At 42.1% G+C, this 23,236-nt stretch overlaps 1 long non-coding RNA gene across 1 annotated transcript in view; it reads left to right on the forward strand.

The window, feature by feature from the left end:
* Positions 1 to 1,388: 1,388 nt before the first annotated feature.
* Positions 1,389 to 23,236, forward strand: part of LOC126085769 (uncharacterized) — an 80,585-nt gene continuing 58,737 nt past the window's right edge. The window contains exons 1-2 of the long non-coding RNA XR_007519346.1: positions 1,389 to 1,444; positions 21,520 to 21,648. This is a non-coding gene — a long non-coding RNA (uncharacterized LOC126085769). The remainder of the gene's footprint in view (positions 1,445 to 21,519; positions 21,649 to 23,236) is intronic.

Raw genomic sequence — 23,236 nt, forward strand, 5'->3', positions numbered from 1 at the left:
CTTCGCAGGAGAATGGTGCTGGGAGCAGACTCAGGCAACTGACGCCAGGAACACAGTCCATACCCAAGAAAAAGCTTGTTACCAAGGCTAAACTGATGGCAGTAATAACAACGTGGATTTATAACAGGTACTATTGGTACATAATTGCTAAAATATTGATTGCACACTCAGCAGTGTGCTTAAAGACAAACCACACCTGGAAATGGTGCCAAAAGAATCTTATTACAAACTTCACCATTTGGCCCTTTCCTGCAATAATTTGGTGGGATTTTATAGAACTCAGTTCAATGTATTGAGCACTGCATTTGACCTTACAGAGTGCCTGGTAGAAGGCACAAAACAGTAACCATATTACAATGTCAGTCCTATTACTACAGAGTGAGAGAGGAACACAGATGGGGGTGTAAATAAATCTGGCAGAAATGGTCAAGGAGAACCTCAAAGATGAAGGACTAGAGGGAGGAAGGTCCCCACACACAGAAGGAATGCCAGACAAGCCAGGGCAGGAGGAGCTTTAGGGATCACTTGCAAGCCACACCATTTGACGGTTACATTCAAATTTAAATTCATAGCCAGTAACTTCAAGAGGAAGGAGCGCTGGTGGCACAATTATTGAGCACTGGTAGCCCAATGGTTAAGCGCTTGGCTGCTAACCAAAAGGCTGGCAGTTCAAATCCACCCAGCAGCAACTTGGGAGAAAGACCTGGCCATCCGCTCCCATAAAGATTAAAAAAAAAAAAAGATTACAGCCTAGAAAACCCCATGGGGCAGTTCCACTCTGTCCTATATGGTCACTGTGAGTTAGAATGACTTGACAGCACACTACAACTTTGAGTGGGCCCTTTAGTGTGATGCTACCTGGATTATCATCTGTTACTTGCAAGGCCCCAGAACTTGCCTTCCATTTCCCCTTTGACACCCACCACTCCCTTCCACCCATACCACCCTCTTTGCTGAGAGGTCAAACACAGCATGTGTACCTCATCTCGGGGGCCTCGGGCTTGCTGCCCCTTTGCCTGAAATGCTCTTCCCCCTAATGTTTTCATGGGTTGCTCCTTTATCACTTCCAAATATTTACTCATAACACCTTTCTTGGCCTCCCTATTTAAAACATAGCCCTATCCATACCCAGTACCCTCTACCCCCCTTCCCTGATTTAAGTTTTTCAAAATAGAATGCTGTGTATTTTACCCACTTTTTACAATCTGGCTTGTAAATCTGTGCACAGGGTTTTTTTGTCTGTTTTGTGTACTGCTGTATCCTCAAGGAGCACTGGTGGTGCAACAGTTAAGCACTTGGCTGCTAACCAAAAGGTTGGCAGCCAAGAAAAACCTATGGGGCACTTCTACTCTGTCACATGAGCTGGCTATGAATTGAAAATCGAGTCTATGGCACCTAACAACAACAACATATCCTCACGGCCTAGAACGGTAATTGACTTAAGGTAATCAATATTTGTTCAATGAAGAAAATTCTCTCTTCAGTTGTATTTAATCTGGTGATTTATTTACCCTTTGAAATATTTTTTTATTTTTATAATTCTAATTTCATTTTTCAAAGTTCTATTTGTGTGTGTGTGTTTCAAAATCTTCCTGGTCGTTTTTATCGTCTACTATTACTTCGTTATTTTTGTGATTCCTTTTTAAGTCTTTAAATATTTTATACATATTACATTTTGCATCTGATAAATTCATTACCCGAAGGCGTGAAGGAGAGGGGTTTAATTCTGTTTTTTCATTGTTTCTGCTGATTCTCACTCATGGTGGCTTGTTTGCTTATGTTTTTTGTGTTCTCTGACTCTGAGCTCATTTGGTTCATCTTAGCTTTTGGGAATCTTGAAGGCCTAATATGGGAATGCTTTTATCTGGAGAAAATTTGGATTTGCTTCTACTAAGGGCCAGAAGACACTACTGACATGAATCTAAAAGCCCTCTTTCCATGTCCCAGCGTATTACAAGAGTCTTCATTTCAGCTCCATCTCCTCATTGCAGGGCTGACTCTGGAATCCAAACTCAAGGCAACTCTGCCTTTTATATTTTCTTGTCCTGAAATGTTCCCATTCTAGTTTCATCTTTTTTTTTTTTTCTTGCTTATTCTAAGCCCAACAATGTGATAACCAGCCTGTTTTATATAGAAGTTAATTGCTATATAGAATATAATACTGCTAGACTAAATGCAGTTTTTCCTTCTCCTCCCATACATTTCACCTAAATTATGTGCTCTGTCTATGTGGGGTGGGGGTGGGGGGTGCTGAAACTCTCTCTTGCCTCTTTGTTACCTCTTGAGCCCAGTGCTTTGTAAATAGGAAGTGTTCACTACGTAAAGACTGATTTGCTGGTTAATAAACATAGAACCAGACAACTGTACTGTACTTCACGACCCACAGTTATATGTTCTATGTGGTATGGATTTTCTAATTATTTGAGCTCGTATTATTCTAGAGAGCTTCCTCCTGTCACTCATGAGTGATTAATACAATGTTGTTGGTGCAGCTTTGCCCACCACCACCTCCGAGTCTGTTGCCAACCATAGCTTTGAGTGGCTGGGCTGCCATCCTGGAGGCTTGTTGGATGGTCCTAGTATTCATTACTATTTGGCTCTCCTCCCATGCGCTGCCAGCGTGGAGTTATTTATATTAAATCAGAGGAGCCTGCGTGATCATCGCTGTGATAACTCACATCCTCAGAATGCCTTTCATCCAAAAGTACTTGAAATGTGGTATCCTCTCTGGAAACCTTTCATCATTGACCCCTGGTTTCCTTGGGAAGTGGCCCCTGCTGCATGCATCTGCTCGGCTCATAAGGCCTTTGCATTCAGATTCAGGGCCCTGGCCCCCAACGCATGCCATGGGACTTGCCCAAAGAGGCCGTGACAGCTGAGTCACAGGGCACGGAATTCGACCTGGATCCTGGGGATCAGAGAGTGCTTGCGAGGCCTGGAGCCAGGCGCTGAGTCATGCCTCTCGCTCAGCATGACTTGCTGTGTGTCAAAGCTTCCAGAAGAAAGGGGTGCTGCTTACAAGTCAGCAACCTTCCCACCCCCAGGCCTGGCCTAGGAGCCCCTTGAATGATTTACTGTCACCAATGTCACATTTGGGCCATAATTCGTCTTACCTTATTTTTTCAACCAAAGTAATTTCATTACAGCCAGCAGTTCACTGTTAGACACAGGGTGGAGTCTCAGATGAAGGAAGGTTTTCTGATGTTCTGGCAGGGCTTTAACTCAGTTAACAAATTAACACCAGCCCACAGACACAGGTCCCTAAAGAAATGAGAGCAGCGCCGAAAGAAGTCAGGTGGGGGGTGGGCAGGTTGAGTCATCATTTTAAATGAAATTGGAGAGATTGTGGACAGTCGAGGTCGTACTTTTGTGGGTGCTCACAGCAAGTGGCAGCAAAGGCATGACATTGGGAAAAGTGCCAAAGAGAAAAGTTATGGCTTGGCAAAATTTTGTGCTGAAAATAAATTTTCAGATCCACTTCATTTACAACTGGCCGCACGCTATCAAATCACGTTATTTAGGGAAGCGGCTTGCTCCCTGGAAGGGTGTCCCATCCTACAGCCTCAGTGAAGGAGTTTCTGCCAGAGGAATACCAACATTGCACCACTAGGCCCGTGTTGAAATTCAGCGGTACAAGTGTGGGTGGTGAGTTTCAAAACATTAGTTTCAAACATTAGTTTTGAAACACCCACGAGGCCTGGAATTGCAGGTTTCAGTGCAGACCGACTAATCCGTGCCATTTACACACCCGAGGAAGCTTAGCCCGATCCTCCTGTGAGAAGAAGCCCCTTTTCACGTTCTATAAGACCAAAAATCTCTGGCTTCTGCCGGCTTTGTCTCTTTTTCTTAAAAGTAGCACTTACCACAGTATATTGTCATTGGTTAAAATTTTCCTTTTTGCTCTAAAATATGTCTTTCTCCCTCCCTGAAGGTTAGTCAGAATAAATATTATACTTTGAACTTTAAGCTTACGACAGGCAGTTGTTCACTGTTCTGTCACTTTTGTTTTTGGACAAAGGTAAACAGATTGCAGTTTGTAGAGGTTCTCCAGTACTTGATGTAGTACTTTGATAGAGAAATTATTCTCGTTATCTAGGAGTTCATACCAAAAGATGCAACAATATGCATGACTTATACTCCATTTTTGTTCACTAGTGAACATTTTGGAGCCCCAGTAGTGTAGTGGTTAAGAGCTCAGCTGCTAACCAAAAGGTCAGTAGTTCAAATCTACCAGTCCCTCCTTGGAAACCCTATGGGGCAGTTCTACTCTGTCCTCTGGGGTCTCTATGAGTCAGAACTGACTCGATGGCCCCTAACAACCAACAACAACAATGAACGTTTTACAGGATTTCTGAATTTTATTTTTATTATAGGCTATAAACCACCAAGAAGAAAAAAATCAAAACCTTGGAAATTTGATTAATGTTATCTCTGTTTCTTTCCTCTTCTTAAACCTTTGACTCCCTGCTCCTCTTCTTAATTCTTGGCAGAAGACCTTGCTTCTTATTTCACTGAGTAAATGGAAGGAATCAGAAAAGAACTTCTATGTCCCACCTCCCCCAATCTACTGTCATTATTGTTGTTGCTAAATGCGGTCAAGTCAGTTCTGAGTCGTAGCAACCCTATGTACAACAGAACGAAATGTTGACTGCTCCTACACCATCTTCACAATAGTAGGTATGTTTGAGCCCATTGTTGCAGCCACTGTGTCAATCCATCTTGTCAAGGGTCTTCCTCTCTTTTTCTGATCCTCTAACTTTATCAAGCATGATGTCCTTACCTGGATTAGTCCCTTCTGATAATGTAGCCTCACATCCTCACTTCTAAGGAACATTCTGCCTGTACTTCCTCTTTTCTGTTCTCTCCTGTACCCACTCCAGTCAGCCTTCTTCTCACTACAACAGTGAAACCACCCTGATCAAGGTCGCCAATAAGGTCCCCAATGCCAAATTCAATGTCAGTGTTCAGTGTTCAGGGTTGGGGTGCCCACAGTGCCTGTAGCTAGTGGTGTTTCCACTAGATCTGTGAAAAGCTTTGGAGCATCATTTCCTGTTTCAGGAACCCTTGTCCAAGTCTGGTTTGCCAACCTCTCAAAGTTACTAGCACCCTTTCAATAAATTCCATTTTGATTAAAATTAGCTAGAGTTGATTTCTGGTGGGGGTAGCAAAGAAACCTGCCCTATTAACTGAGGGAGCTTGACTGACATGATTCTGTACATGGAATCATTCCTAAAGTATAGAAGATTTGGGAGGTTTCCTGGGGACCCTCCCCACCAGAAGGAGTTGGGAGAGGTTGTGGTGGTCCCACCTGCTGATAGTTAAAGAAATGTCAATTATTATGGATGATGACCTGGACAAGTCAGCCATTCCTTCCAAGACTGCCCTTTTTGGATGGTTTTCCCTCTTTTAAGGTGAACCATGATGCTCATTCTATTCAGATTTATCTGTTCAAAAATGGAGCAGACAACCTAAACAGCAAAATCAGCAAAAGATCGGAACATGAAGAACTTCATAGAAGAGGAAACACCAATGGTCAAGAAACACATGCAAAGATTCTAAATGTTACTGTTAGGTGCTGTGGAGATGGTTCCGACTCATAGCAACCCTATGTACAACAGAACAAAACGCCGCCTGATCCTACACCATTCTCACAATTGTAGCTTTGTTTGGGCCCATTGTTACAGCCACTGTGTCAATCCATCTCATTAGTAATTGTTGTTGCTGTTGTTGTTAGGTGCCATCAAGTTATTTTTGACTCATAGTGACCCTATGTGACAGAGTAGAACTACCCCATAAAGTTTTCTAGGCTGTAATCTTTATGGGAGCAGATCGCCAGGTCTTTCTCCCACAGAGCTGTTGGGTGCGTCCAATCTGCCAACATTTTGTTTAGCAGCTGAGCACTTAACCATTGCACCAGTAGGGCTTCTTCACTAGTAATTAGGGACATGCAAATTAAAACCCATCAGATGACCAAAATTTTCAGTCTGGTACTACTAAGTTGACGAGGCTGTGGAACAATGGGAACTTGAAAATGCAGCTGTCTTGGAGAGCAAACAGGCGCTGTCTAGGAAAGATAAAGGTGTGTAGAACTTTTGACCAAAGCTATATAGAAGTTCAAAAGAAATTTTGCACAAGAATATATGTAGCATCATTGGTTTTAATATTGAAAAACTAGAAATAATAAATATCCATCATTAGAAGATTGGGCAGATGGGTAGTATATACATGCCAAGAAGTATTATACAGCAGCAAAAGTGAATGAACTTGGGCTACATGTTCAACACGAGTAAGTTTCACAGACATTTTGAGGAATGAAAAAGTAGGTTCAGAAAGATGCATATGCTGTCCTTACAAAAGTTCTCAAGCATGGGAGCAATGCTATATTTTGTTTAGGGATACATATATGCTGTTGTTGTGTGTCGTTGAGTTGATTCCAACTCATAGCAACTCCATAGTACAGGGTAGAACTGTCCCATAGGGTTATCTAGGCTATAATCTTTACAGGGGCAGATGGCCAGGTCTCCAACCCATGCAGCCACTGGTGGGTTTGAACCACTGACCTTTTGGTGAGCAGCCAAGCACTTAACCATTGTGCAATATCTTAGTCATCTAGTGCTGCTATAACAGAAATACCAGAAGTGGATGGTTTTAACAAAGAGAAATTTATTTTCTCACAGTCTAGTAGGCTATAAGTCCAAATTCAGGGCATCAGCTCCAGGGGAAGGCTTTCTCTCTGTCGGCTCTGGAGCAAGATCCTTGTCGTCAATCTTCCCCTGGTAGAGGAGCTTCTCAGGTGCAGGAACCCTGGGTCCAAAGGATGCACTCTGCTCCCAGCACTGCTTTCTTGGTGGTATGTGGTCTCCCTGTCTCTCTGCTTGCTTCTCTCTTTTATATCTCAAAAGAGTTTGGCTTAAGACACTGTCTAATCTTGTAGGCCTCATCAATGTAATTGCCAATAATCCATCTCATTAACATCACAGTGGTAGGATTTACAACACATAGGGAAATCACATCAGACGAAAAAATGATAGACATACAATACTGGGACTCATGACCTAGCCAAGCTGACACATATTTTTCGGCGACACAATTCAATCCATGACATGCTGCCAGGGCTCCTTGGGTACATACATATGTAGCATAATATAAAGAAATACATGGGGATGATGAACACTAAATTATGAATAATTTGATATCCCCAGGAACAGAAGTATGAAGGTAGAAAGAGAGAATGAGCATAAAGGAGGTTTCCACTATATTTGTAATGTTTTATTTAATAAATTGGGTTGTGGGTATACCTTTTCACATGTCTAAAAGATTTTCACAGTAAAAAATTAATGGGGCAAAAGGATTAGGAAAGAGGGGTCAGCCAGGAGATTTCCCAGGTCACTCAGGGATGTCTGTGAGTCCTGCAAATGCTGATTTTCCTAGAAGTGGCCTCGAGATAAAATCTGGGCACTGATCTGGCTAACATTTCCACCCATGTTGCCCAGTTTCCTGGTTCACGAAGCAGTGATTCTGTTGATACCAAATATCTGCCTCCTGCAGCTGATGTTATACAACTTGTCAGAGGAAATGTGAGTGGCTTACAATCAGCTTGGTTCACTTCATCTCCTGCTTTTCACCTCCTTCCTGTTATGGATTGAGTTTATTTAGAAAAAAAACAGGTAACCAATTTCTGGCAATGCTTTATACTCTCTGAGCTCTTGGCCTTGTACTCACTAACCTCCAGCAGCAGCGGAAAAAATAATTAAAGCATTTGGTTAAAAGAAGGTGTTTGCTATTGTGGGCTTGGTGACATCTTTATATCATAACAAAATGATGAGAAAGTTGGTCCCATCTTCCTCCCTGCCAGGATGTTGGCTGTTGACCTCTCACTCTGTGAAGACCTGACTGCCCATATGTTGGTCCGCTGTAATACAACCATAAGACATCACTGGGAATCTGGAAAGGATGCAAGTACAAATTTTCTGGAAATAATGAAGCAGTATTTATCAAGACTGCCAGGTCCTTTTTTTTTTTTTTTTTTTTTAATTTTCATTGTTCTTTAAGTGAAAGTTTACAAATCAAGTCGGACTCTCATACAAAAATTTATGAACACTTTGCTATATACTCCTAATTACTCTCCCCCTAATGAGACAGCACGCTCCTTCCTCCACTATTTCTTTTCATATTCATTCGGACAGCTTCTGACCCTCTCTACCCTCTCATCTCCCCTTCAGACAGGAGATGCCAACATAGTCTCATGTGTCTACTTGATCCAAGAGGCTCATTCTTCACCAGTATCATTGTCTATCCCATAGTCTAGTCCAATCCCTGTCTGAAGTGTTAGCTTTAGGAATGATTCCTGTCTTGGGTTAACAGATGGTCTGGGGACCATGACCTGCAGGGTCATTCTAGTCCCAGTCAGACCATTAAGTTTGGTCTTTTTACGAGAATTTGGGGTCTGCATCCCATTGCTCTCCTGCTCCCTCAGGAGTTCTTTGTTGTGTTCCCTGTCAGGGCCATCATCGGTTGTTGCAGGGCACCATCTAGTTCTTCTGGTCTCAGGATGATGTAGTCTCTGGTTTATGTGGCCTTTTCTGTCTCTTGGGCTCATAATTACCCTGTGTCTTTGGTATACTTCATTCTCCTTTGATCCAGGTGGGTTGAGACCAATTGATGCATCTTAGATAGCTGCTTGCTAGCATTTAAGACCCCAGATGCCACTCTCCAAAGTGGGATGCAGAATGTTTTCTTAATAAATTTTGTTATGCCAATTGACTTGGATATCCCCTGAAACCACGGTCCCCAAACCCCTGACCCTGCTATGCTGGACTTCAAAGTGTTCAGTTTATTCAGGAGACTTCTTTGCTTTTGGTTTAGTCCAGTTGGGCTGACCTCTCCTGTATTGTGTGTTGTCTTTCCCTTCACCTAAAACAGTTCTTATCTACTATCTAAGTAGTGAAAACCCCTCTCCCTCCCTCCTCTCATAACCATCAAAGAGTATTCTATGTTTAAACTATTTCTTGAGTTCTTATAATAGTGGTCTTATACAATATTTGTCCTTTAGCAGCTGACTAATTTCACTCAGCATAATGCCTTCCAGATTCCTCCATGTTATGAAATGTTTCATGGATTCCTCATTGTTCTTTACTGATGCATAATATTCCACTGTGTGAATATACACCAGGTCCTTCTTCCTAGTCTGTCTTAGTCTGGAAGCTCAGCTGAAACTCATCCACCATGGGTGACCTTGCTGGTATTTGAATACTCGTGGAAAAACTTCCAGCATCACAGCAATATGAAAGCCCCCACAGTACAACAAACTGACAGATGCATAGAGGCAATTTATCAACAGCCTTTAAAACCATTTAACCCAGCAATCCCACTTTTAAGACACTAACTTTTTTTTAACCAAAGGGAATAATCAGAGATTATCAAATATTTATGCCCCCCAATTGAAAAAACAAACCTAAAGTTCCCAAACAAGGAGACAGTTAATAAAATTATAGAAAATCCAAACAATGTGGCCACTAAATGTGCTGTCCAACACCCATCTGTCAGTTTGTGGTACTGTGGTGGCTTGCATATTGGTTTGATGCTGGAAGCTATGCCACCAGTGTTTCAAATACCAGCGGGGTCACCTGTGATGAACAGGCTTCAGAGGAGCTTCCAGACTAAGATTCGGAACAAAGGCCTGGCAATGTGCTTCTGAAAATCAACTAATGAAAACCTTGTCCAACTCACTTGCTTTTGATGTGTCATCAAGATGGATAAGTCACTATAGGAGGACATTGTGTTTGGTGAAGTAGAGAGCCAACAAGGGCATGGAAGACTCTTGGTGAGAGGGATTGGCACAATAGCCTCAACAATGGACTCAAACATGTGTATGAATAACTTCAAACATAAGAATCAGCACAAAGACAACTCCTATGAGGCGGAGGTCAAATATATTCCAGATTTCTACATTCTCTAAGCAGCTATACCACTCTGTCTCTGACACCAGCCACTCTCTCTCCCCTCAATACTCTTCCCTCCCCCATTTGTGTTTGGCAATTTGCTGCAACATCTCACAGAACTCATTAAACTATACTTACAGTTAAGTGGTTTGTTAAGGGGCAGGGTACAACTTGGGATCAGAGTCAGGAACCATTTGGGCAAAGTCTCCCTTCAGTGCAGGACAGCTCTCTCAGCTTCTCCCGACCATGCAGGCCTCCTCTCGGCTCCCTGAGGATAGGCTCCTCTCAACACCCTGAGAATAAGCTCTCTTTGGCCCCGCCGTCTGTCACTGCTGCTTTGCTGCTGGGCCCCTTATGGGCCTATTGCTCTCTGTTGCTGGGCCTCTTGCTGTCTTCAGTGTTACAGTCCTTGATCCACGTTACAGCTCTTTTAGAAGGTTCCTTGCCTCCTCTCTCTCTCTCTTCTTCTCTATTCTCTCTTCCTTCTGTATCTTCCTACTGCTTTCTATCTGGCAAACATCTGTGGGGTTGGCTGCTTGTATACACAACTCCTTGTCAGTTTCAAGGCATGGCCCTCCGAGCAGGGCTGCAAATTGTTCAATCCCTTCTCGATAGGTCACAGACACTTCATTTGCATAGTAGGCTATAGTCACCTCATTTGCATAGCCATAGTCTGGGGCAGAAAACTAGAGCAAAGGTAATTCCTTGGAGTTTAGGGAGAAAATCTCTTAAGCTGTTTTTCCAAAGAACCAAAGAAAAGGCCACATAAAGGAACTCATTTCATCATACATGCCAGAGATCACGAGACTGACACAGGACTGGGCGATGTTTTGTTCTGCTGTACATAAGGGCACCATGTGTTGGAGTCAACTCAGTGGCAGCTAACAACAAAAAATATGCTGTATATAAGAATTTTAAATACATGGGAAATACCTGTAATAGCACTTTCATTGGCAGAAGCAGGATATGGAGCTGTTATCTACAATATCAGCTCTATTCTATAAACTTACTACCTATCAATCTTTGTAGATACATAGAAGAAACATGGAAATTAATATTCAGAAATATTAGCAGTAGTAATTTGTTTCTCTCCACAGCCACATAAGCATTGGCAGTGCTGGCAGCCAGTTGAGAGGAAGGGCTGACGGAAACACATGTCGCACAGAAGGCTGGTGCTGGGGCACAGTTTATTTAAACTGTCTGGTCCATTTTTATTACTCATGACATACCATCATACAGGTGACTCATTAAATTGGATAGAAAAGAAGGTAGTATAATTTTTAATCCCATTAATGTAATGTAATGGGGGAAATTAATAATTTATTACAGCAGACAATTGAAAAGCACTCAGAAAGAGTGTTCTCTTCTTCCCGAAACTTGGCAGTGGAAGATTCTTTTCCCACAATTTTCTGAAATCTTTGAATTTTTTAAGTCTTTGACAAAGGAAGCATCAGATAATTTAAATACAAAGCATTGTTTTTTTTGTTTTTGTTTCAAGCTTTTTCATTAAAGAGTGTCCTAAGAGGCAGAAGGAAAACCAGAATGCCGGTGAGGTCGTCTGTCTGCAGATGTCAGCATTCCAGGATTCCACTGCAGTGTGAAAAAAGAATAGATGACCTACTATCGACCCAGAAACCTGGTGGCGCAGTGGTTAAGAGTTTGGCTGCTAACCAAAAGGTTGGGAGTTTGAATCCACCAGCTGCTCCTTGGAAACCCTACAGGGCAGTTCTACTCTGTCCTGTTAGTTCGCTATGAGTCAGAATCGAGTTGGCAACAAGTTTGGTAGCAACCCAGAAAGAAGCCCACGTGGTGCAATGATTAACCACTTAGCTGCTAACCGAAAGGTCAAAACCCACTCAGTGGCTCCGCGGGATAAAAGACCTGGCAATCTGCTCGCATAAAGATTATAGCCTAGAAAACTCTACGGGGCAGTCTACTCTGTCATGTGAGGTCACTATAAGTCGGAATGGCTGGAGGCATCTAACAACAAGCCACCCAGGAGAGAAGACTCAAGTCTAATTCACTATTCATAAGTAACAGTTGCACTGAGGACTTGAAAGTAGTTTGCAAAGGGATTGAAACTTCCCAATGCCCCAAGACCCAAACCAAACCCACTGCCATCCAGCTGATTCTGACTCATAGTGACCCTACAGGACAGAGTAGAACTGCCCCACAGGGTTTCCAAGAAGCACCTAGTGGATTCGAACTGCCTACCTTTTGTTTAGCAGCTGTAGCTCTTAACCACAACGCCACCAGAGACAGACATATTTTAGGTAAAGTTGCAACAAAGTAGGGCAAGTGAAGGCACAGAGACAAGGCCCAGGGAGCCAGTGGGACCACCTGACCCAGTGCCTCCCCAGGTCAGCTCGACCTGAGCAAGCACACCGTGGTAAGTAAATGAATGTGCCTGCGTGGAACGATCGAGTATTACTACCTGAAGAACATACTAATCTTCTCCTTAAGACACGTTCCAGTCTGTCTTAACAGGGACTTCCTGGCACCTGGCAACCCCACACTGTTCCCTTCTCTGCTCAGGCCATCCCATGTGACAGCACAGCCCCAGAGAAGCCTCTGGGACAGATGTCACTATCAACAGTCACCACACTGTCTGCAGGGCTATAGCCAAGGTGACATTGTGGCACGTGGCCACTGGCACTGAAATGGAGGCCATGCTTACCACTGAGAAGGCTCCTGCTGCTAGGCTTCATGAGCCGCCAAGGCCACCAAACGAGAAAATGGAGTTGGCACCAGGCAAGCCCAAAAAGCCCAAAACTAACCACCAACACCCCCCACCACCACAATGAAGGGACTTTCCTTTTTAAAGTGACTGCAAATAGACAGTGTCTAGCCTTGTTGGTGTATGTTGGATTCAACTGGCAAAGCACAGTAACGTTTCCAGAGGAATTTTTTAAAATTTATTTTTATAGTGCCTTAAGTGAAAGTTTACAAATCAAGTCAGTCTCTCATAAAAAAACTTAGACACACCTTGCTATGTACTCTTAGCTGCTCTCCCACTAATGACACAGCACACTCCACCTCTCCACTCTATATTCCCCATGTCCATTCAACCAGCTTCTGTCCCCCTCTGCCTTCCCATCTCACCTCCAAACAGGAGCTGCCCACATAGTCTTATGTGTCTACTTGAGCCAAGACACTCACTCCTCACCAGTATCAGGGCAGTCATCCATTGTAACCAGGCACCATCTAGTTCTTCTGGTCTCAGGCTGATGTAATCTCTGGTTTATGTGGCCCTTCCTGTTTCTTGGGCTCATATTGACCCAAAGGAATTTTTTTTTTTTTTATTGTGCCTTAAGTGAAAGTTTACAAATCAAGTCAGTCTCTCATAAAAAAACTTAGACACACCTTGCTATGTACTCTTAGCTGCTCTCCCACTAATGACACAGCACACTCCACCTCTCCACTCTATATTCCCCATGTCCATTCAACCAGCTTCTGTCCCCCTCTGCCTTCCCATCTCACCTCCAAACAGGAGCTGCCCACATAGTCTTATGTGTCTACTTGAGCCAAGACACTCACTCCTCACCAGTATCAGGGCAGTCATCCATTGTAACCAGGCACCATCTAGTTCTTCTGGTCTCAGGCTGATGTAATCTCTGGTTTATGTGGCCCTTCCTGTTTCTTGGGCTCATATTGACCCAAAGGAATTTTTTTTTTTTTTATTGTGCCTTAAGTGAAAGTTTACAAATCAAGTCAGTCTCTCACACAAAAACTTATATACACCTTGCTACATACTCCCAATTGCTCTCCCCTTAATGAGATAGCTCCCTCCCTCCCTCCCTCCATCCACTTTATCTTTTCATGTCCATTCCGCCAGCTTCTAACCCTCTCATCTCCTCTCCAGACAAAAGATGCCAACATAGTCTCAAATGTCCACCTGATCCAAGAAGCTCCCTCCTCACCAGCATCCCTCTCCATCCCATTGTCCAGTTCAATCCCTGTCTGAAGAGTTGGCTTTGGGAATGGTTCCTGTCCTGGGCAACAAAGGTCTGGGAGCCATGACCACCAGAGTACTTCTAGTCTCAGTCAGACCATTAAGTCTGGTCTTTTTACAAGAATTTGGGATCTGCATCACACTGCTCTCCTGCTCCCTCAGGGGTTCTCTGTTGTGTTTCCTATCAGGGTAGTCATAGGTTGTAGCCAGGCACCATGTAGTTTTCTGTTCTCATGCTGATGTAGTCTCTGGTTTATGTGGCCCTTTCTGTTTCTTGGGCTCATAATTACCTTGTGTCCTTGGTGTTCTTCCTTCTCCTTTGGTTCAGGTGGGTTGAGGCCAATTGATGCATCTTAGATGGCTGCTTGCTAGCGTTTAAGACCCCAGACACCACTCTCCAAAGTGGGATGTGGAGTGTATATATATATATATTTTTTAATAATTTTTATTGTGCTTTAAGCGAAAGTTTACAAATGAAGTCAGTCTGTCACACAAAAACCCATATATGCCTTGCTACACGCTCCCAATTACTCTCCCCCTAATGAGACAGCCTGCTCTCTCCCTCCACTCTCTCTTTTCATGCCCTTTTCTCCAGCTTCTAACCGCCTCCACCCTCTCATCTCCTCTCCAGGCAGGAGATGCCAACATAGTCTCAAGTGTCCACCTGATCCAAGAAGCTCACTCCTTACCAGCATCCCTCTCCAACCCATTGTCCAGTCCAATCCATGTCTGAAGAGTTGGCTTCGGGAATGGTTCCTGTCCTGGGCCAACAAAGCTCTGGGGGCCATGACCACCAGGGTCCTTCCAGTCTCAGTCAGACTGTTAAATCTGGTCTTATGAGAATTTGGGGTCTGCATCCCCCTGATCTCCTGCTCCCTCCGGGGTTCTCTGTTGTGTTCCCTGTCAGGGCAGTCATCGGTTGTAGCTGGGCACCATCTAGTTCTTCTGGTCTCAGGATGATGTAGTCACTGGTTCATGTGGCCCTTTCTGTCCCCTGGGTTCATAATCATCTTGTGTCCTTGGTGTTCTTCATTCTCCTTTGATCCAGGTGGGTTGAGACCAATTGATGCATCTTAGATGGCTCCTTGCTAGCGTTTAAGAACCCAGATGCCACTCTTCAAAGTGGGATGCAGAATGTTTTCTTAATAGATTTTATTATGCCAATTGACTTAGACGTCCCCTGAAACCATAGTCCCCAGACCCCTGCCCCTGCTACGCTGGCCTTCGAAGTGTTCAGTTTATTCAGGAAACTTCTTTGCTTTTGGTTTAGTCCAATTGTGCTGACCTCCTCTGTATTGTGTGCTGTCTTTCCCTTCACCTAAAGTAGTTCTTATCTACTATCTAATTAGTGATACCCCTCTCCCACCCTCCCTCCCTCCCCCTTCTCATAACCACAAAAGAATGTTTTCTTCCCGGTTTAAACTATTTCTCAAGTTCTTGTAATAGTGGTCTTATACAATATTTGTCCTTTTGCAACTGACTAATTTCACTCAGCATGACTTTCAGGCTCCTCCATGTTATGAAATGTTTCACAGATTCCTCACTGTTCTTTATGGATATGTAGTATTCCATTGTGTGAATATACCATAATTTATTTATCCATTCATCCATTGATGGGCACCTTGGTTGCTCCCATCTTTTTGCTACTGTAAACAGTGCTGCAGTAAACATAGGTATGCATATATCTGTTTGTGTAAAGGCTCTTATTTCTCTAGGATATATTCCAAGGAGTGGGATTGCTGGATCGTATGGTAGTTCTATTTCTAGCTTTTTAAGGAAGCGCCAAATTGATTTCCAAAGTGGTTGTACCATTTGACATTCCCACAGCAGTGTAGAAGTGTTCCAATCTCTCCACAGCCTCTCCAACATTTATTATTTTGTGTTTTGGATTAATGCCAGCCTTGTTGGAGTGAGATGAAATCTCATTGTAGTTTTGATCTGCATTTCTCTAATGGCTAATGATCGTGAACATTTCCTCATATATCTGTTAGCTACCTGAATGTCTACTTTAGTGAAGTGTCTATTCATATCTTTTGCCCGTTTTTTAATTGAGTTATTTGTCTTTTTGCAGTTGAGATTTAGAGATGTAGATTTTAGAGATCAGGAGCTGATCAGAAATGTCGTAGCTAAAAACTTTTTCCCAGTCTGTAGGTAGTCTTTTTACTCTTTTGGCGAAGTCTTTGGATGAGCATAAGTGTTTGATTTTTTAGGAGTGCCCAGTTATCTAGTTTTTCTTCTACATTCTTTATAATGTTTTGTATACTGCTTATGCCATGTATTAGGACTCCTAACGTTGTCCCTATTTTTTCTTCCATGATCTTTATCATTTTAGATTTTATATTTAGGTCTTTGATCCATTTTGAGTTAGTTTTTGTTCATGGAGTGAGGTATGGGTCTGGTTTCATTTCTTTGCAGACGGATATCCAGTTATGGAAGCACCATTTGTTAAAAAGACTGTCTTTTCCCCATTTAACTGTTTTGGGGCCTTTGTCAAATATCAACTGCTCATATGTGGATGGATTTATGTCTGGATTCTCAATTCTATTCCATTGGTCCATGTATCTGTTGTTGTACCAGTACCAGGCTGTTTTGACTACTGTGGCGGTATAATCCTTTCTAAAATGAGGTAAAGTAAGACCTCCCATGTTGTTCTTCTTTTTCACTGGTGCCTGATTTATCTGGGCCCTCTTTCCCTTCCATATGAAATTGATCATTTGTTTCTCCATCTCATTAAAGAATGTCCTTGGGATTTGGATCAGAATCGCATTAAATGCATAGATTGCTTTTGGTAGAATAGACATTTTTATAATGTTAAGTCTTCCTATCCACGAGCAAGGTATGTTCTTCCACTTATGTAAGTCTCTTTTGGTTTCTTGCAGAAGTGTACTGTAGTTTTCTTTGTATAAGTCTTTTCCATCTCTGGTAAGATTTATTTCTAAGTATTTTATCTTCTTGGGGGCTACTGTAAATGACATTGATTTGGTGATTTCCTCTTCAATGTTCTTTTTGTTGGTGTAGAGGAATCCAACTGATTTTCGTATGTTTATCTTGTATCCCGATACTCTGCTGAACTCTTCCATTAGTTTCAGTAGTTTTCTGGAAGCTTCCTTAGGGTTTTCTGTGTATAAGATCATGTCATCTGCAAATAGAGATACTTTAACTTCTTCCGTGCCAATCTGGATGCTTTTTATTTCTTTATCTAGCCTAATTGCTCTGGCTAGGACTTCTAGCACAATGTTGAATAAGAGTGGTGATAAAGGGCATCCTTGTCTGGTTCCCGATCTCAGTGGGAATATTTTCAGCCTCTCTCCATTTAGGGTGATGTTGGCTGTTGGTTTTGTATAAATGCCCTTTATTATGTTGAGAAATTTTCCTTCTATCCCTATTTTGCTGAGAGTTTTTCTCATGAATGAGTGTTGAACTTTGTCAAATGCCTTTTCCGCATTGATTGATAAAATCATGCGATTCTTGTCTTTTATTTCTGTGGTGGGTTACAGTAATTGTTTTTCTAATGTTGAACCAACCCTGCATATCTGGTATGAATCCCACTTGGTCATGGTGAATTATTTTTTTGATATGTTGTTAAATTCTATTGGCTAGAATGTTGTTGAGGATTTTTGCATCTACATTCATGAGGGATATAGGTCTATAATTTTCTTTTCTTGTGGTATCTTTACCTGGTTTTGGTATCAGGGATATGGTAGCTTCATAGAATGAGTTTGGTAGTATTCCATCCTTTTCTATGCTCTGAAATACCTTTAGTAGTAGTGGTGTTAACTCTTCTCTGAAACTTTGTAGAACTCTGCAGTGAAGCCTTCCAGTCCAGGGCTTTTTTTTGTTGGGAGTTTTCTGATTACCTTTTCAATCTCTTCTTTTGTTATGGGTCTATTTAGTTGTTCTACCTCTGTTTGTGTTAGTTTAGGTAGGTAATGTATTTCTAGGAATTCATCCATTTCTTCTAGGTTTTCAAATTTGTTTGAGTATAGTTTTTCATAGTAATCTGATATGATTCTTATAATTGCAGTTGGGTCTGTTGTAATATCGCCCATCTCATTTCTTATTCGGGTTATTTGCTTCCTCTCCTGTTTTTCTTTTGTCAGTTTGGCCAGTGGTTTATCAATTTTGTTGATTTTTTTCAAAAAACCAGCTTTTGGTCTGGTTAATTCTTTCAATTGTTTTTCTGTTTTCTATTTCATTTAGTTCAGCTCTAATTTTTATTATTTGTTTTCTTCTGGTGCCTGTGGGTTTCTTTTGTTGCTCTCTTTCCATTTCTTCAAGTTGTGGGGATAATTCTTTGATTTTGCCCCTTTATTCTTTTTGGATGTGTGCATTTATTGATATAAATTGGCCTCTGAGAACTGCTTTTGCTGTGTCCCAAAGGTTCTGATAGGAAGTGTTTTCCTTCTCATTGGATTTTATGAATTTCTTTATTCCATCCTTAATGTCTTCTATAACCCAGTCTTTTTTGAGTAGGGTTTTGTTTAGTTTCCAAGTGTTTGATTTCTTTTCCCTGCTTTGTGTTATTGGTTTTTACTTTTGTGGCCTTATGGTCAGAGAAGATGCTTTGTAATATATTAGTGTTTTGGATTCTGCTAAGGCTTCCTTTATGACCTAATATGCGGTCTATTCTAGAGAATGTTCCGTGTGCGTTGGAAAAGAAAGTATATTTGGCTGCTGTTGGGTGGAGTGTTCTGCATATGTCTATGAGGTCAAGGTGGTTGATTGTGGCATTTATATCTTCCGTGTCTTTATTAAGCTTCTTTCTGGATGTTCTGTCCTTCACTGAAAGTGGTGTGTTGAAGTCTCCTACTATTATTGTGAAGCTATCTCACTTTTCAATGCTGTTAGAGTTTGTTTTATGTATCTTGTTGCCCTGTCATTGGGTGCATAAATATTTAATATGGTTGTATCTCCTGGGTATATTGTCCCTTTAATCATTATATAGTGTCCTTCCTTATCCTTTCTGATGGATTTAACTTTGAAGTCTATTTTGTCAGAAATTAATATTGCCATTCCTGCTCTTTTTTGATTGTTGTTTGCTTGATATATTTTTTTCCATCCTTTGAGTTTTAGTTTGTTTGTGTCTCTAAGTCTAAGGTGTGTCTCTTGTAGGCAGCATATAGACGGATCTTGTTTTTTAATCCATTCTGCCACTCTCTGTCTCTTTATTGGTGCATTTAGTCCATTTACATTCAGTGTAATTATGGATAGGTATGAATTTAGTGCTAATATTTTGATTTCTTTTTTTGTGAGTTGACAGTTTCTTTTTCCCACTTGATTTTATGTGCTGAGTAGATTTTCTTTATATATTGTCCGTTTCTCATATCTGTTGTTGTTGATTTTGTTTCTGCTGAGTCTGTATTTTATTTTGATGAGTAGGATAGTTTGTCTGCTTTGTGGTTACCTTATTATTTAACCCATTTTTCTAAATTTAAAACTAACTTTTATTTCGTGGTATGGCCGTATCTTCCTCTCCATATGGAAGGTGTATGATTACATTCTTAGTCCCTCTTTATTATTTTAACGTTGTCTTCTTTTATATAATAATATCGCCATTACCCTGTGTTGGGCTTTTTTTTTTTTTTTTAATCTTGCTTTGTTTTTTTGGATTTCCCTGTCTGGGTTGACTTCTGGTTGCTCTGCCCAGTGTTCTAGTCTTGGGTTGATACCTAATATTATTGATTTTCTAACCAAAGAACTCCCTTTAGTATTTCTTGTAGTTTTGGTTTGGTTTTTACGAATTCCCTCAACTTGTGTGTATCTGGATATGTCTTAATTTCACCTTCATATTTAAGAGTCAGTTTTGATGGATATGTGATTCTTGGCAGGCAATATTTTTCCTTCAGTTTTTTAAATATGTCATTCCATTGCCTTCTTGCCTGCATGGTTTCTGCCGAGTAGTCTGAGCTTATTCTTATTGGCTCTCCTTTGTAGGTGACTTTTCGTTTATCCCTTGCTGCTCTTATAATTGTCTCCTTATCTTTGGTTTTGGCAAGTTTGATTATAATATGTCTTGGTGACTTTCTTTTAAGATCTCCCTTAAGTGGAGTTCAATGAGCATCTTGGATATATATCTTCTCATCTTTCATAATATCAGGGAAGTTTTCTGCCAACAAATCCTCAACAATTTTCTCTCTATTTTCTGGTATCCCTCCTGTTCTGGTACTCCAATCACTCATAGGTTATTTCTCTTGATAGGGTCCCACATGCTTCTTAAGGTTTCTTCATTTTTTTAAATTCTTTTATCTGATTTTTCTTCAAATATATTAGTGCCAAGTGATTTATGTTTGAGTTCAGAAATTCTAGCTTCCACTTCCTCAGTTCTGCTCCTCTGACTTTCTATTGTGTTACCTAATTCTGTAATTTTATTGTTAATCTTCTGAATTTCTGATTGCTGTCTGTCTGTGGGTTTTTCCAGCTTATTAAACTTTTCATTATGTTCCTGAATAATCTTTCTAATTTCTTCAGTTGCTTTATCTGTGTGTTTCTTGGCTTGTTCTGCGTATTGCCTCATTTCCTTCCTGATGTCTTGAAGGGTTCTGTATACTAAACTTTTGTATTCTGCATCTGGTAATTCCGGGAATGCACTTCCATCTAAAAGATCCCTGGATTCTTTGTTTTGAGAGCCTGTTGAGGTGATCATGGACTATTTCTTTATGTGACTTGATATTGACTGTTGTCTCTGAGCTGTGTGTAAGTTATTGTATTAGTTTTTGCTTGCTTACTGTGTCATAGCTGCTTGCTTTGTTTTGTTTTGGTATACCCCTATGGGTTGCTTGAGTGAGCTAGCTTATTTTCACCTTTGGAACTCTGGTGTCCTGTCCCCAGCTGGCTAGAGCTGTTATCAGGTATATTAGTCTTGGAGTCCATTCAGTTTTCTTGTATGAATTCAGCTCAGGTTTCCAGGTAGCTGATCACCAAGTGTGTGGTACAGGCTCTGTCTTACAGTCTTAGAGGGGCAGGGGTGATTGGTGTATATACCGGTATCTGATTGCAGCAGGGGGTCACGCTCTGAATAAGGCAGGGGGCTGAGAACTGACCCCCAAGTGTTTCTGAGGAAAACGCGTCTCTGGTTCCTAGAGCGTGCTGGTGGGTAGGTTCTGCAGAGGGACCATGGACACCCAAAGTTTTTGTTGTAAGGACTGGGAGGTACCAGTTACCTTTGGGCCCCTGTCACGGGTGGCCGGGTGCCCTGAGTGGAGCTACCAGTCCTTAAGTCCCTGTTGTGGGTAGGTGAGGACCTTGTTTAATAGGCAAACCAATGTCAAATGTCAAACACCCACCTCTCCACCGCACAGCTGAAATGGTTGGAGTTTGCCAACAAGGGCCTATTCTCCTGAAATAGGCCCACAGAGGTCCATGCAGAGGGGAAAGGTGCTCAAGGTCCATGGATGGTTTATGCCTGGACAGGAGCCGCTCCTGTACCGAGCTCCCCTGGTTAATGGAGCTAGCAAATTATCTTTTCCCCCCAGTTGCAAATTTTTTCCTTCCCCAAGGCCGGGAGGATGGCTCTAGGTGCTCACCAGGGTCTATCTCAGGCCCAGGGATTCAGCTGCTGAAGCCGGCTTGGGGGTGGGGGGGGCACGGTAAAATATACGCTTTTGCCAAGAGTGCCATTCTCCTCAGGTTCCGGAGGTGTGAGTGGGCTATATGGCTGGCTGCTTCTCCCTGAGGAAACTGAGGCCTAATGCAGTACCAGCCTGCTGCCACCACTGCCACTCCAGGAATGGTGCCTGAGGGCTCCCCATGATTCAGGTACGGTAACTCCTCTCCACTTCTGAAAGGCCTCTTCTTCCTCCTGCCCCTCAGTTCGTTGTCTAAGCTTGCCTTTGATGCTCAGGGCTCCCAGCTTGTCACAAATATACTCGTTTCACTTGTTTTTTGGGGGTCTTTTTTTTTTTTTGTAAAGAGTGCTCAATGGAAGCATCTGTCTATTCCACCATCTTGGCTCCACCTCCCAACCAAGGGAATTTTTGATTCAAGGATAAATATTAGTTCTAACAGTCTGTCTCCTCACTTTGGGGCCTCAGAGGGCTTCCAATAAAGAATGTAATACCGACATGAGGTACACGAATCTAACAGTCTCTTGGTGGTTTTCAGCAGCCACCTCCTGCCTTCTTTTGTCAAAAAGGGTGTGAAAACTGGGTGGGAGGCTCCCAAACTGTGCTGTGTCTCTACCAGTGCTGGGAAGCTCTTGGGCACTGTCTCACTGAAGAGCTTGGTGGGATGGAATAGTGGTGAGGTATGCTCTTCACCAGGGCCACCGTGTTCCTTTAAGTGTCTTCCCTGATGCCCATTTTGGGGGCCCATTCTCTGCTGGGGACACCACAGCCTGCTGGTCTGGAAGACAGAGCTCCTCCTTCAGGTTTCTGGCATGGAATATAACTCCTCCTCTTTTTCATTTCTTCAACAATTTATTTAGTATCTACTGTGTGCCCAAGTGCACACTGGGGGCTTAGTGGTAGAATTCTCGCCTTCCACTCGGGGGACCCAGGCTCGATTCCCAGCCAGTGCATCTCAAGCACAACCTCCACTGTCAGTGGAAGCTTGTGTGCTACTGTGATGCTGATGCTGAATGGGTTTCGGCAGATCTTTCAGACTAAGGCGGACTAAGAAGAAAGACCTGGTGATCTACTTCTGAAAATCAGCCAATGAAAACCCTGTGGATCACAGTGGTCCCATCTACAACCTATCATGGGGACGGCGAAGAACAAGGCAGCGTTTCCTTCTGTTGTGCATAGTGTTGCCATGAGTCCGGGCCGACTTGACAGCAGCTAACAACAACAACAACAACTGTGTGCCCAGTCCAAAGCAGAGTTAAAGACTTAGATATAGTCAGTTCTGAAAAATGCTGCATGTTACCTAGATCCACAAATTTCATATAGAAGCTTGCATTGGAGTTCAAATCTATTCATTGCCTGAGTTTTGGAAAGCCATAGCAAGAGTTCAGATAAGAAGGCATACTATTTCCTGCAGACAGCTCTATCTCAAGAAATTTTATCTAAATGATTCAGCTCCTGAGTTTGAATACTGGGGAATAAGGGCACATGGGACAAAGGAGTAATTGATAAGGTGCTTCCAGAAAGAGTTCACAAGCTAACATCCCAGCACAATATTGGATATCTACCTAAGGCTTTACTTCTCAACCTTTGAAAACATTTCGCTGACACAGAGTCCCTCCCAGGAATGAGCTTCACTGTGTTTTTAAAAAATGTTTTATTGTTTAAAATATTAAAAATAATAGAAATATTAAATCTTTTAAAATAGTGCAAAATTCCCATCCCCTAACAAGTCAACCATTTCATCTTCCATTCTTCCTACTAGCCTTTTAAAAAATGTATTC

This window comes from Elephas maximus, chromosome 11, assembly GCF_024166365.1.
Source record: "Elephas maximus indicus isolate mEleMax1 chromosome 11, mEleMax1 primary haplotype, whole genome shotgun sequence".
NCBI lineage: Eukaryota > Metazoa > Chordata > Mammalia > Proboscidea > Elephantidae > Elephas > Elephas maximus.